Raw genomic sequence first — 11,288 nt, forward strand, 5'->3', positions numbered from 1 at the left:
ATATACATATATCTATACATATATAATATATACATATATGTTGATATATATGTATATATATGTATATATAGAACATGATTCTAACTATGGGTTTTTGTGGGAGAGGGAAAGAAAGATGGTGGGTGAATAATTTTGAAATACAGTACAGCTATGTATGAAGACAGCGTAAGGAACCTACTGTCCTATCTTCATGGATTTCAAAATGATTGTAAAGTGACTTCAGGAGAGCCTGGCTCTGTGTGAAGGACATAAAGGAAGCTGATTTTCATAGTATTTATATTTGACAAAAACTGTGGAAGATTTATCACAGTTTATAAAAGTCATAGGATGAATCCATAACTCTGTATATCCCAGAGAAAAATAAAAGAAGTCAAAAAGAAATAAGACAATTCCAGACAAGTCTTAATGTTGGCACATTAAGGAGGCTGAAGCAGGAGAACTGCAAGTTCAAAGTCAGCCTGAGTTAAATGACAATATCACATCTCAAAAAGCTTCAGAAAAATAAGGCATGTGAAGTACTGTTGACAACATTGACTGTTGATTTCAAGTCCAAGTCCTTCCATTTCCTTACAAATGGGGAGGTGTAATTTTCTGATGGAAGCATAGAATTCCACATATATATGAATACACACACATATCACATTTTCTTGATCCATTCATTTATTGAGGGGCATCTGGGTTGGTTCCATATCTTAGCTGTGGTAAATAATGCTGCAATAAACATAGTTGTGCTGGTAGCTTTAGTATGGCCTTGGTTATGGTCATTTGGGTAGATGCACAGAAGTGGGATTGCTGGATAATAGGGGAGCTCTAAGTGAAGTCTTTTGAGGAACCTTCATACTGCTTTCCAGAATAGTTGAACAAGTTTACACTCCCACCAACAATGCAGTAGGGTTCCCTCTAGCCACATCCCCTCCAGCATCTTTGTTATTAGAGTTTTTGATTATAGCCATTCTAACTGGGGTGAGGTAGAATCTCAATGTTGTTTTGATTCTGAGTTTCTTTTACGGCCAGAGAAGTTGAGCATTTCTTCATGTGTCTAGTGGCCATTCCTATTTCCTCTTCTGAGAAGTCTTTCTTTAAGTCTTTAGCCCACTTATTAATGAGGCAGTTGTTTCTGTGAGAATTTATTGTTGGAGAATTTATTTTTTAGGGTTCGAAGTATATTTTAGATATGAGGCCTTATCTGTTGTATGGCTAGTGAAGATCTTCTCTCAATCTGTGGGCTTTCTATTTATCTTGCTAGCTGTGTCCTTTGCCATGCAGAAGCTCTGCAGTTTAATGCAATCTCATTTGTCCAACCTTTCTTTGATTTGCTGTGTTTCTGGGTTTTTCTTAAGAAAAATTCTACCTGTGCCAAGGAGCCCTAGCATTTCTCTTAGTCCTTCCTGTAATGTTTTCAGGCTGTCTGCTTTTACCTCATCCATCCAGACAATCAGAAGTGGTGCTGTGGCTGGCGGGGTAGAGCAGTAGCCTTGAGTGTAAAATCCCAGGGACAGCACACAGACTCTTAGTTTAAGCCCCATTACAAAAACGAAAACAAAAAACAAAAGCCTCAAGAATAATCTAGCCAGGCGCTGGTGGCTCACGCCTGTAATCCTAGCTACTCAGGAGGCTGAGATCTGAGGATCGCGGTTCAAAGCCAGCCCGGGCAGGAGAGACTGTGAGACTCCTATCTCCAATAAACCACCAGAAAACCAGAAGTGACGCTGTAGCTCAAGTGGTAGAGCGCTCGCCTTGAGCTGAAGAGCTGAGGGACAGCGCCCAGGCCCAGAGTTTAAGCCCCACGACAGACAAAAAAAAAAAAAAAGAATAATCTATTTGTAAAATTAAAACAGGTGCTCAAGGCTCTGACTAAATCCCCCAGTGCCACCAAAATAAAAAAGGAAGGAAGAAAAAAGAAAATAAAAGGAAACAAAGAAAAGCAAAATTGATGAACCTGGCATGGTGGCACAGGTCTATACTTCCAAAATTCAGGGAGGCTAAGACAGGAGGGTCACAAATTTGAGGTGAAATAGAAGGAGCGGTGGTTTCTTCTGTCAAAGAAAGAAAGAAAGAAAATGTAGAACAAAATGAAGGAACAAAAGAAAGGAATAAAGGAAGGAAGGGAGAAAAGAACAGAGGGAGGAAGGGAAGAAGGGAGGGGAAAGGAAGGAAGGAGAGAAGAGAGGGAGGAAGGGAGGGTAGGAAGAAGGGAGGGAAGGAGGAAGGGAGGGAGGAAAGAAGGAAGGGAGAAAGCACTGAAGGGAGGTAGGAAGGAAGGGAGGGATAGAGGGAGGAACAGAGGAAGGGAGAGAAGGAGGAAAAGAAAGATCCTGTTGAGAAACTTCACAGGCTTGCTGATTGGAGTATCCCCAGAGATGCTGGTTCTGTCCATCTGAGCCTTGTTTTTCCACCGCCATCACGTACTCTGGAGGTTGGGGTGGGGGGATGGGACCAGCCTGAGTGAGAATATTGCTGCAAGGCATTCCTATGAACAGGGCAGGTGACAGTTATTTGCCTAGCTATACCAGTAATAACTAGTCACAGAAATATGCCCCTTCTTTTTTTCCCCTTATATCATTGCTATGATAAAGGTGCAGTACAGAGGGGTTACACTTCCAGAAGAGGTAGGGGAATGGGACCAGGATGGGTGGCAGTAACTAGATATACCAGTGACAGATAGTCACAGAAATATGCCCTTTATTTTTTCTTTATACCATTGTTATTGTAAAGGTGAAGTACAGAGGGGTTACAGTTACATAAGGGAAGTAAAGAGTACATTTCTTTTTGGACAATGTCACCCCAGAAGCACACTCTTTTAAACCCAAAGATGTCTCCCCAATTCAAGTGGCCCCTAGCCAGATCCCCAATACTTGCTGTGACACAGCTCAGCAGGAGGGAGACAGGGAGAGCAGAAGTGAGACAAGGCATGAGCTTGGCCCATTGCATTTGTTTATAGGACAGGTTGGTCCTTGGATGGGTCTCATTCTGGAAGGCTTCCTGTGCTGTTCTGGCCTCCCCTGGCAGGGAACACCATGGCGGAGCCATCTAATACTTACCTACCGGCATACTGCATTGCCCGAGTAGAGGTCAATACAGAATACAAATGAGGTCCTAGGCTAGCAATCCAGAAAGGTTTCCAAATGCTGTGTCCTTTTCATTATAGAAGGAACACATGCTCATAGTAAGCAAATAGACAAAGAAATGATGGGCTTGCACCTGTCATCCTAGCTGTTCAAGAGGCTGAAATCCGAGTATTGTGGTTTGATGCCAGCCTGAGCAGAAAATCCTGTGAGATTCTTATCTTTGATTAACCAGCAAAAAGCCAAAAGTCGAGCTGTGGTAGTGTATCAGCCTTGAGCAAAGAAGCTGAAGATCAGCACCAAGGCCCTGCGTTTAAGCCCTAGTACTAGAAAACACCAAAGGAATGAAGGAAGGAGGGAAGGAGGAAAAGGAAGGGATGAAGGGAAAGAAGGAAGAAAAGGAAGGAAGAAAAAGGAAGGAAAACAGAAAGAAAGAGAAAAAGAATGAAAGAAGGAAAGGAAAGAAAGAAAGAAAAGAAAAAGAAAGAAAGGGAGGGAAGAAGTGAGGGAGGGAGGAAGTGAGGGAGGGAGGAAGTAAGGGAGGGAGGAAGTAAGGGAGGGAGGAAGGAAGGGAGGGAGGAAAAAAGGGAGGAAGGAAAAGAAGACAAGACAACTGGGTGTAAGGAGAAAGTCACAACCCCCTCCTCACCCACTCTGCACCTGCTCAGGTCCCAGGTGGTGCCTGCTGCCGCTGACTTGCTTAGTCTGGGATCTTGGGCCAGTTGCCTTTTGTTTTGTTTTGTTTTTTTAAATTTAATTTAATTTTATTTGTGAACATACTGTACAGAGGGGTTACAATTACATGGGCAGGATAATGCGTATATTTCTTACCAAGCATTGCAGCCTCCTCCTTTGTTTACCCTTCACATCCCTTCCCAGCCTCCCTCCTTCCCCCTCAATCCCAATCCTTCTCCTTCCCTCCTCCCCCCCCCCACTGATGTTGTAAAGCTCGTTTTGGACATGACAATTTGTACTTCTCATTGTTGCAACAGGTCCACCTGTATCCTTAAACAGCCAGTTGCCTTTTGGAGCATCGGTGTCCTGAGAGAAAAGAGGTGACGATAGTGTTGGCCTTGGAGGGTGACTGCAGAGATGAAATAGAATGTTGCCTCTCAAGTGCTGGCATTGCCACCTGTGCACCCCCATCCCAGGCTGAATGTCCCCAGAATGTCTGGGTGCTCAGTGGACTGCAGGGACAGTGACACAGAATGTTCTGTTTCTGATAGTGGTGAACAGGATGGGGGTAAAGACTCACTGGGCATAATCTGGATGATCCTGGTGCTTTGTGCATCATCCCTTGGGAGACCTTCAGGAACATTGGACAAGCACCTGCTCAGGAATGCCTGCTTTCTTGTTTTTCCTTCTTCCCTGACTCACCTGCCTGCCATCTCCTCCCTTTCTACTTCCAGGATGTCTCTTGTAGATTTGTAGAATAACCACCTTTTGCTCTGTGTCAGTATTATTTTCTTTTTAGCTTGTGACATATTGTAAATTCCATCTTCTCTGCCTGCAAATCCACTGTCCATATGCTTGGACTGGTTGAAGAGCTTTTAGTAATACTGAACTTCATTTGAGGTGCAAGGATTGGGGACACCCCAATGACTTTAGTGATTTCAGTTATATCTGCTGTTCCTTTCTCTGCAGTTCCCATCCTTTCCCAGCAGCTGCCCTGGAAAGATTCTGGTCATGCTGTCTCTCTTTTTGCCTCTCCTGCTGGATCTCATCCCTCTCACGTGCCTCCCTATCCTCTGTCTACATGGGTTTTGATGCCAGCTCTCCTCTCCCTGGCTTTTTGGGCCATCGCTCTAAGTTTCTCCTTTTCTTTCTGAGCCCTTTTTCTTGCCACTTGGGCCCATCTTTCCACAGTGTCCAGAGCCTTCCAGTCAGAAATATAGAGAGCTTCAGCCAGTTTGGCAAAGTTCTCATTGACGTGTACTATCTGAAGTCCTCTTCCATCAGTGGCCAGTTGCTTGTCTAATGGAATTTTATAACACTTTGCATTTTTCCAGTTGGAGATGCAAGGAGGAATCTTTGACTCTTGTTGCTCCTTGGCAGTCTTCTTTCGGCTTGGAGAGTGCATGACAGGTACAGGAGGAGAAGGTGGTCCCTGGGGAATCTTCTTGTTGATCTTGAACCTCGGAGGCTCCATTGGATCTGTCTGCATCTCTACCATGCAAATGAGCCTCTGTGTAGCTTCAGAGTTAAATGCCACTCCTTGCTGAGATAGTATATCACAGATACTGAGCAGGAGACAGTTTATCAGCTGCTCAAACTGGCATGGCTGTGGCAAGCTTCTGCTTCACACACTTCTCTAAGGCTACCCTTGTCTTTGCTGTGATCTCTTGAATAGCTTCTTCGTCGGGTCTCTGTGGGTCTGGATCATCGGCATTCATACCCTCCTTTGGCACCAGGTCAGTATATTTGTTGTAAATGACCTTGTCTTTTGACTGACCTTGTCGAGCAATTGAATCGTACCAAATTCTTCCTTCAGGATCGACCTGAATGGCCAGCACATTTGACCTGGTTTTTTGTTGTCCCATATCCAGTGGATACTGGGCCACATGGATTTCTAGAAAAGCATCTTGAAAGTCCTTTAGCAAGTGAGATATACAGCCTTTCTGGTATCCGTATGGAGGAAGTTTCTCTGCAGGAAGAGGCCAGGGAAGTCGGCCATGGACTGTGTGATTCTGGCTTCTCTTCTGCTTCAAGTTGGTCCTGAGATAGCTGGTAGGTACAGGTAAAAAGCAGGTGAGTGCCATTTTCTCCAGCAAGAGTTGATTTAGTCAAGAGCAGGAGCAAACAGATCTCCTGCCTGAGTTGGTTGTATGCACAGTGAGAACATGGGGAAGGAGAGAGGAATTATATAGGAAGGGCAATGAGGAGATGTGTCCACAGTGGATGTGGAAATGACATCAGAGCTGATGGATCTTCTCACTGGCAGGAAGAGGCCTGACTGGGGCAGATAAGCACAAGACCTCAGAGGATGAGGAAGTGACTTCAGAGCCTGGGGCCCTTGCAGCCTCAATCAGGGGATTGACACTTCGATGTGATTGATTACTTGTTTCTCACAGGTGATTTCTGGAATGGCTGCTGAGCTTTCCTTTCTAGCAGAGAAGAGGAGGAGAGCAGGAGGAGAGGGGGGCAATGTCATGAGCATACCTAACATTCTAGCCTTTTGACTGTTGTGAGGAGCCACTGGCTACTTCCTGCTGACACGGTGGGGGGGGTCATTTTTAGGGGTAGAAGGCTGAGATGACATCCCGACTGTATAAAGCAGCAGTAACAGTTCCTTGGTTGTGAATGTATATACTTGTCTATGGAGAGTAGTCTTAGGAGGCAGGGACTGAACAAGAAGTTGAAAGTATAGCATAGAATGAAAAGTTCTGTTCCACTTTAAAATGGGTAACTTGATGTCCTTAGTAGTTCCCATTGTCCCAACAGGGGTTTGACCAAAGATTTGGTCTGGGGAGAGTGGAGGGGGAGGGGTGAGGACCTGACTGGACCACTTCACATCTCCAGGTCTGAAAAGCTAGAGACCAGTCATTTCCACATGGAAGTGAGGGGCAAAGGTGGTCTAGAGATGTAACAGGATAAGGGACAGAGGATAGCAGCACTAACTCCTGGTGGCCCATCTGTAGGTCAAAAGTGAGAGAGCCTGGGAGCTGATCCCAATGACAACTCCTGAGCATAATCCGGTGTTACAGACCAAGTAAGGGAAGGTATGGCCATGAACACATGATCACACAAGTGCATACACGTGCCCATGCATAGGTATGAAGGTTAACTAGGTAAACCTGGTTTTACAGAGAGAGTTCGGGGACACCCAGGTTTAAGGACACAGGTGGTGTCCAGCACATCTAGAGAATGAGAGGGTGGCTTAATCAAGGCCAGAGAACATGCTTTCAGCATGTATTAAATGTTTCACTCCTGGCCCTATTAGAAACAGACTGCATGTACTTTAAGAGAAAGGAGTTTAATAGCCTACAGCCCTTCAGAAGACTTCAGGGCTAGAGAAAAAAGCTCACTCAGAAAAGTCAAGGTCCATGGAAGTGGTGCTGTGGCTCAAGAGATAAAGTGCTTCTCTTGAGCTGACGAGCTGAGGGATAGCACCCAGGCCCAGAGTTCAAGCTCCATGACCAACAACAACAACAAAAAAGTAAGGTCAAGGTCCAGAATTGCTCCATGATCCTACTTCTGTCCTCTTCTCATCCCAGCCTGAGCCTGAGACCAGTTATGAAAATCAGATTTAAAGATATTGACTCCTTGTAGACAAGGCTCACATTGACAGGGAAAGGGTGAACACCTACACACATACTTAAGGTCTACAACAAAAAGGAAAACACTGGATGTCTACTCATAGTCCACTGTCCTCACTACCAAGCAACACTTGAGAAGGCATGACATTGCAGTTGCTTAGATCCAACCATTCCCTGATTCCTGACAGGTTGATCCAGTCCCATGTGTCTTCTCATCCTTTTTTTTTTAAATCTCCATCCCAATTCTGTCATGATGCACACTAATGGAATGCATAGTGCGTCCTATAGTTTAGGCAAACACTATTCACAAGTAGGAGAAATGCAGATTAAGACTTTTCATTGCATCAAGAAGGCCATGGCTGTATGTTTTCTTCTCTACAATTCCAGCTCATTGGGCATGTAGAGGGTAGAACATTGTCAACTCAGGTTGGCCAGCATTGGGAGGTCTATTTGTAGGGCTAAGGGAGTTGGAGTCAGAGAGAACTTTACCCCCCCCCCCCCCCCCCAGGCTGTATTTCTACATTTCCTCAGTGTGATCTTGCTTTGTTGAGAGATCTCATAGACTTTGACATCACCCATCCATTATTGTAAGCTCCCTCTGCCTATACAAAGTTATAGCTACAGAAGACCACAGACTGCCTCTACATCAAGAAGAGAGCAGCATTCTTCCTGGTTTATCTCTGAACCAGCAAAGCTGCAATCACAGGGATGGGAGTCATTTGTTTGGTGGGGCCTCTGGTGTTGCTATGGGAGACGCCATGTTCATTGTCCTCCTGCAGTGTCTGAGCTTGAACAGCCTGTTAGAGGGAAATTCCGTTGCTGATATGAATGCTCAGGACACAGGCTTCACCCAGGGACAGTACCACAGTCTCCCACATCAGAATGTCCCAGTGGTGCCATGATGGAAGCTTTGGAAGCCTTTCCAGGGTTCTACAAGGCCAGCTGCTTCTGGGATGCTCTGCATGCCAGAAGGTTCCATGGGCACCAGCCTGTGGATTCACCGGTGCAAAGAATGCAATTTCTCTGTCACAAGCAGAAATGATGGGGAATCAATGACACCAATTGTTACATTGAAACTCCTGAGTGTTATAAAAAATGACTGTATCTGACAAAGAAGGGTAAAAATACAAGCAAGAATTTTTTAAAGGGGGCTGGGAAGGTGGCTCAGTGGTAGAGTGCTTGCCTTGCATGCATGATTCCTCAGCACCACATAAGCAGAAAGAAGAAGCCAGAAGTGATGGTATGGCTCAAGTGGTAGTGTGCTAGCCTTGAGCTGAAGAGCTGAGGGATAGCACCCAGGCCCAGAGTTCAGGCCCCACGACCGGACCCCCCCCCAAAAAAAAATCTCAGAAGCTCCCAGGAGGATAAGAGATGTGATAAGTGTATTTCACCACCTCCACCAGTAAAGAAAAAGGACTCCAAGTCCTCTGGTCCTTGCCCAGAGCAACATTAACAGCAAATGCAAGTTATTAAGGCAGAGCAGAGGGTGCTGAAGGAGCTGGGGTTCTGTGTGCATGTCAAGCACCCCAGACGATCATTGCTATGTATTTACAAGTCTTAAAATGTGAATGAGATCAAACCCTCATTCAGACTGCCTGAGTAGTCCCTGATGGAATTACATGAATGATAGTCTGTGACCAATGTTTTTGTTCACTTCCAACCAGAGACCATATCATGTGTGTGCATCTACCTGGAGACTAGGGTGCTCCAGATTTAACTGCCCACTCCTCCCCACAGGTTTCTTCTTTTTTGACACTACAGAATAGGAAATTCAAGAAATATGCATAGAGATGCTTTGGCTGTACACCAGGAAAAACCTAAATGAATTTCTAGAAAGGGGAGTAGAGAAGAGTGGCCTTACAGGAAGCCAAGTTGAAAGAAAAGGGACTGAATCTGGATGGGACCCCAGCCCTGTCTACCTTGGGTGGCTTCTCCTGGGCCTTCAAGCTGTCATCACCTAGATAGAGAAGCAATAGCCAAAGAGAAGTCCCTGGCGTCCCTGAGTGTGAAGATGGTCAAAGAGGAACCTGAAAATGTCACCGTACATTGGGCCTCTGAGTCAGAATTTGCCAGTTCTTCCAACATATGGCTTCAATTGTCTGTTAATACCATGAGAGCCTCTGATGCTGAGCTGTGAACCTGAAAGGGTTCAAGAGCTTGGAATGCCAGCTCGAAGTGTCCTCTGGATGCTCAGAGCTGAGCCCGAGTAAGGGCTAATGGTCTAGGCTGACAAAGGTAAAAGTTATTACCCCCAGTTGAGTGGGGAGCTGTTTGAACACCATGAGTTTAAGGCCTTGGGGATAAGGCGGATGTCTGTTTTATGGAAGGAATGTTTTATTATTCCCTTTTGCTCCCTAATGATAAAGGAGTCAATTATTTCTATGTTTACAAATTATACCTCATTAAGGTCTATAACCACAAGATAGATTAATACCCTCGTGTGCGCACTGATCTGTAGTTGCCCCTCCCCCTGAACTGAACTCAATAAACCTCTTCTTAGGGCACCTTAGGACTTGGTAGCAGGAATCCCATCCGGTTACCTAGCTCCCCAAGACCTCAGTTCTGTGGCCTGGTTTCCCACTATTGTCTTGTCCCCAGTAACAGCAGTTAGCAACACTTTCTTATGTATCCAGGAAGACCCTTCTGTACAAAACACCCCATCACAAAATTTAATCAGACTTGTTGTCAGTAGGGAAGGGTACAAACACCTAACCCAGGATGAAATTAGCAAGAACATGAAATCTTCTAGAATGAATAAACTCTGGAGCTTGAACTTAATAAAAGGAATCTGAAGACAGCAGGCTTCCTAAAGCTCTTACCATGATATAAGAAAAGACAGCAAGAGAAGCAACAAGACAGCAAGACCAGAAGTGTGAACCAGTTGAGATCATGAACGGGGTCATGGGTCTAGATCACACACTCCCAGAAGACATTACAGCAACAGGTGGAGCTGGCCTGGGACATACAGCTTGAGGTCCCCCAGCAGGTCCCCCAGCCACAGGGAGGGCCATTGGGCCACCACAACCACGCCTCTCCTCACCTGGAGGCCAGTGCACCAGAGACAACGCTCAAACAGACCTGGCCATAGGAGGAAAAAGTCCTGTTCTCCATTTAGAGCAAGGCTCACTATCATTCCTATGCTGCCAAGCATCACAGACATGAGAGGGGCCAGCACAGGGACCTGGGCAATGGTCTGTTCCTTCGAGGGGTCCACAAGGGCAAGCACCACAGCGGCAGCTGCTTGGGCCACGGCAGACACAGACGCCGACCCCTGCGTCATCCTGCAGCCAGGAGTGGGCACTCAATCCCAAGTGATTAGGATTTGGGTTCTCCAAACTACGTTTACAGACACACAGAGGACATTTTCTTTTGAGAAGAGTTATGTTGAAATTCTTTCGCACAGGAAAATGCCCTAGCAGTATCTAATGGCAAACCATAGTCAGGTTCGATTGTACTTTATTATAGTTGTGTATTGCTAAAGGTAATCTATCATAGTGGTTGCTTTTGCCTTTCACCTCAAATGCTACCTTTGGGGCCAGCAATGCTGTATATTGATCAGAGGCAAGTTCCTCCTTAGGACACAGATAAGTCAATAATGTCAGGGTTAAGGCTTTCAGTGTGCTGAGCCTGCCTCATCCAGTAAGAACTTCTGTCTCTCTACACCTCCAAGGTACAGGTTCTCTCCCCCACCACAGAGCTTAAAGCTAGTGTCAGAATAGTCTCAGAGATTCTCCAGGCTGGTGTTGTATAGGTTTGGGAAGCTACAAGAAGATCCTGAGATGTTATCTCCCAAGAACTAGGCCTTTAAGTCCCATCTGACCATTAAGTTTGCTATACTCTCAGCCTCATTCAAAAAATCTAAGAAGGCCTACCTTTCCATGCCTGCCATGTCCATTGCTGAAGCCCTGGCAGTGCAGACCTGCCACATAGCAGTCAGATGTGAGCTCCATCTAGTCCAAGTAGCCCT

The 11,288-nt window shown here is 45.5% G+C and overlaps 2 pseudogenes; one reads left to right on the forward strand and one right to left on the reverse strand.

Moving 5' to 3' along the window:
- Window positions 1-4,438: 4,438 nt before the first annotated feature.
- Window positions 4,439-5,824, reverse strand: LOC106001018 (annotated as a pseudogene).
- Window positions 5,825-8,667: 2,843 nt separating this feature from the next.
- LOC106001019 lies at window positions 8,668-10,640 on the forward strand (annotated as a pseudogene).
- Window positions 10,641-11,288: the final 648 nt, after the last annotated feature.

The sequence above is a fragment of the Dipodomys ordii genome, unplaced genomic scaffold (assembly GCF_000151885.1).
Source record: "Dipodomys ordii isolate 6190 unplaced genomic scaffold, Dord_2.0 Scaffold259, whole genome shotgun sequence".
Lineage (NCBI taxonomy): Eukaryota > Metazoa > Chordata > Mammalia > Rodentia > Heteromyidae > Dipodomys > Dipodomys ordii.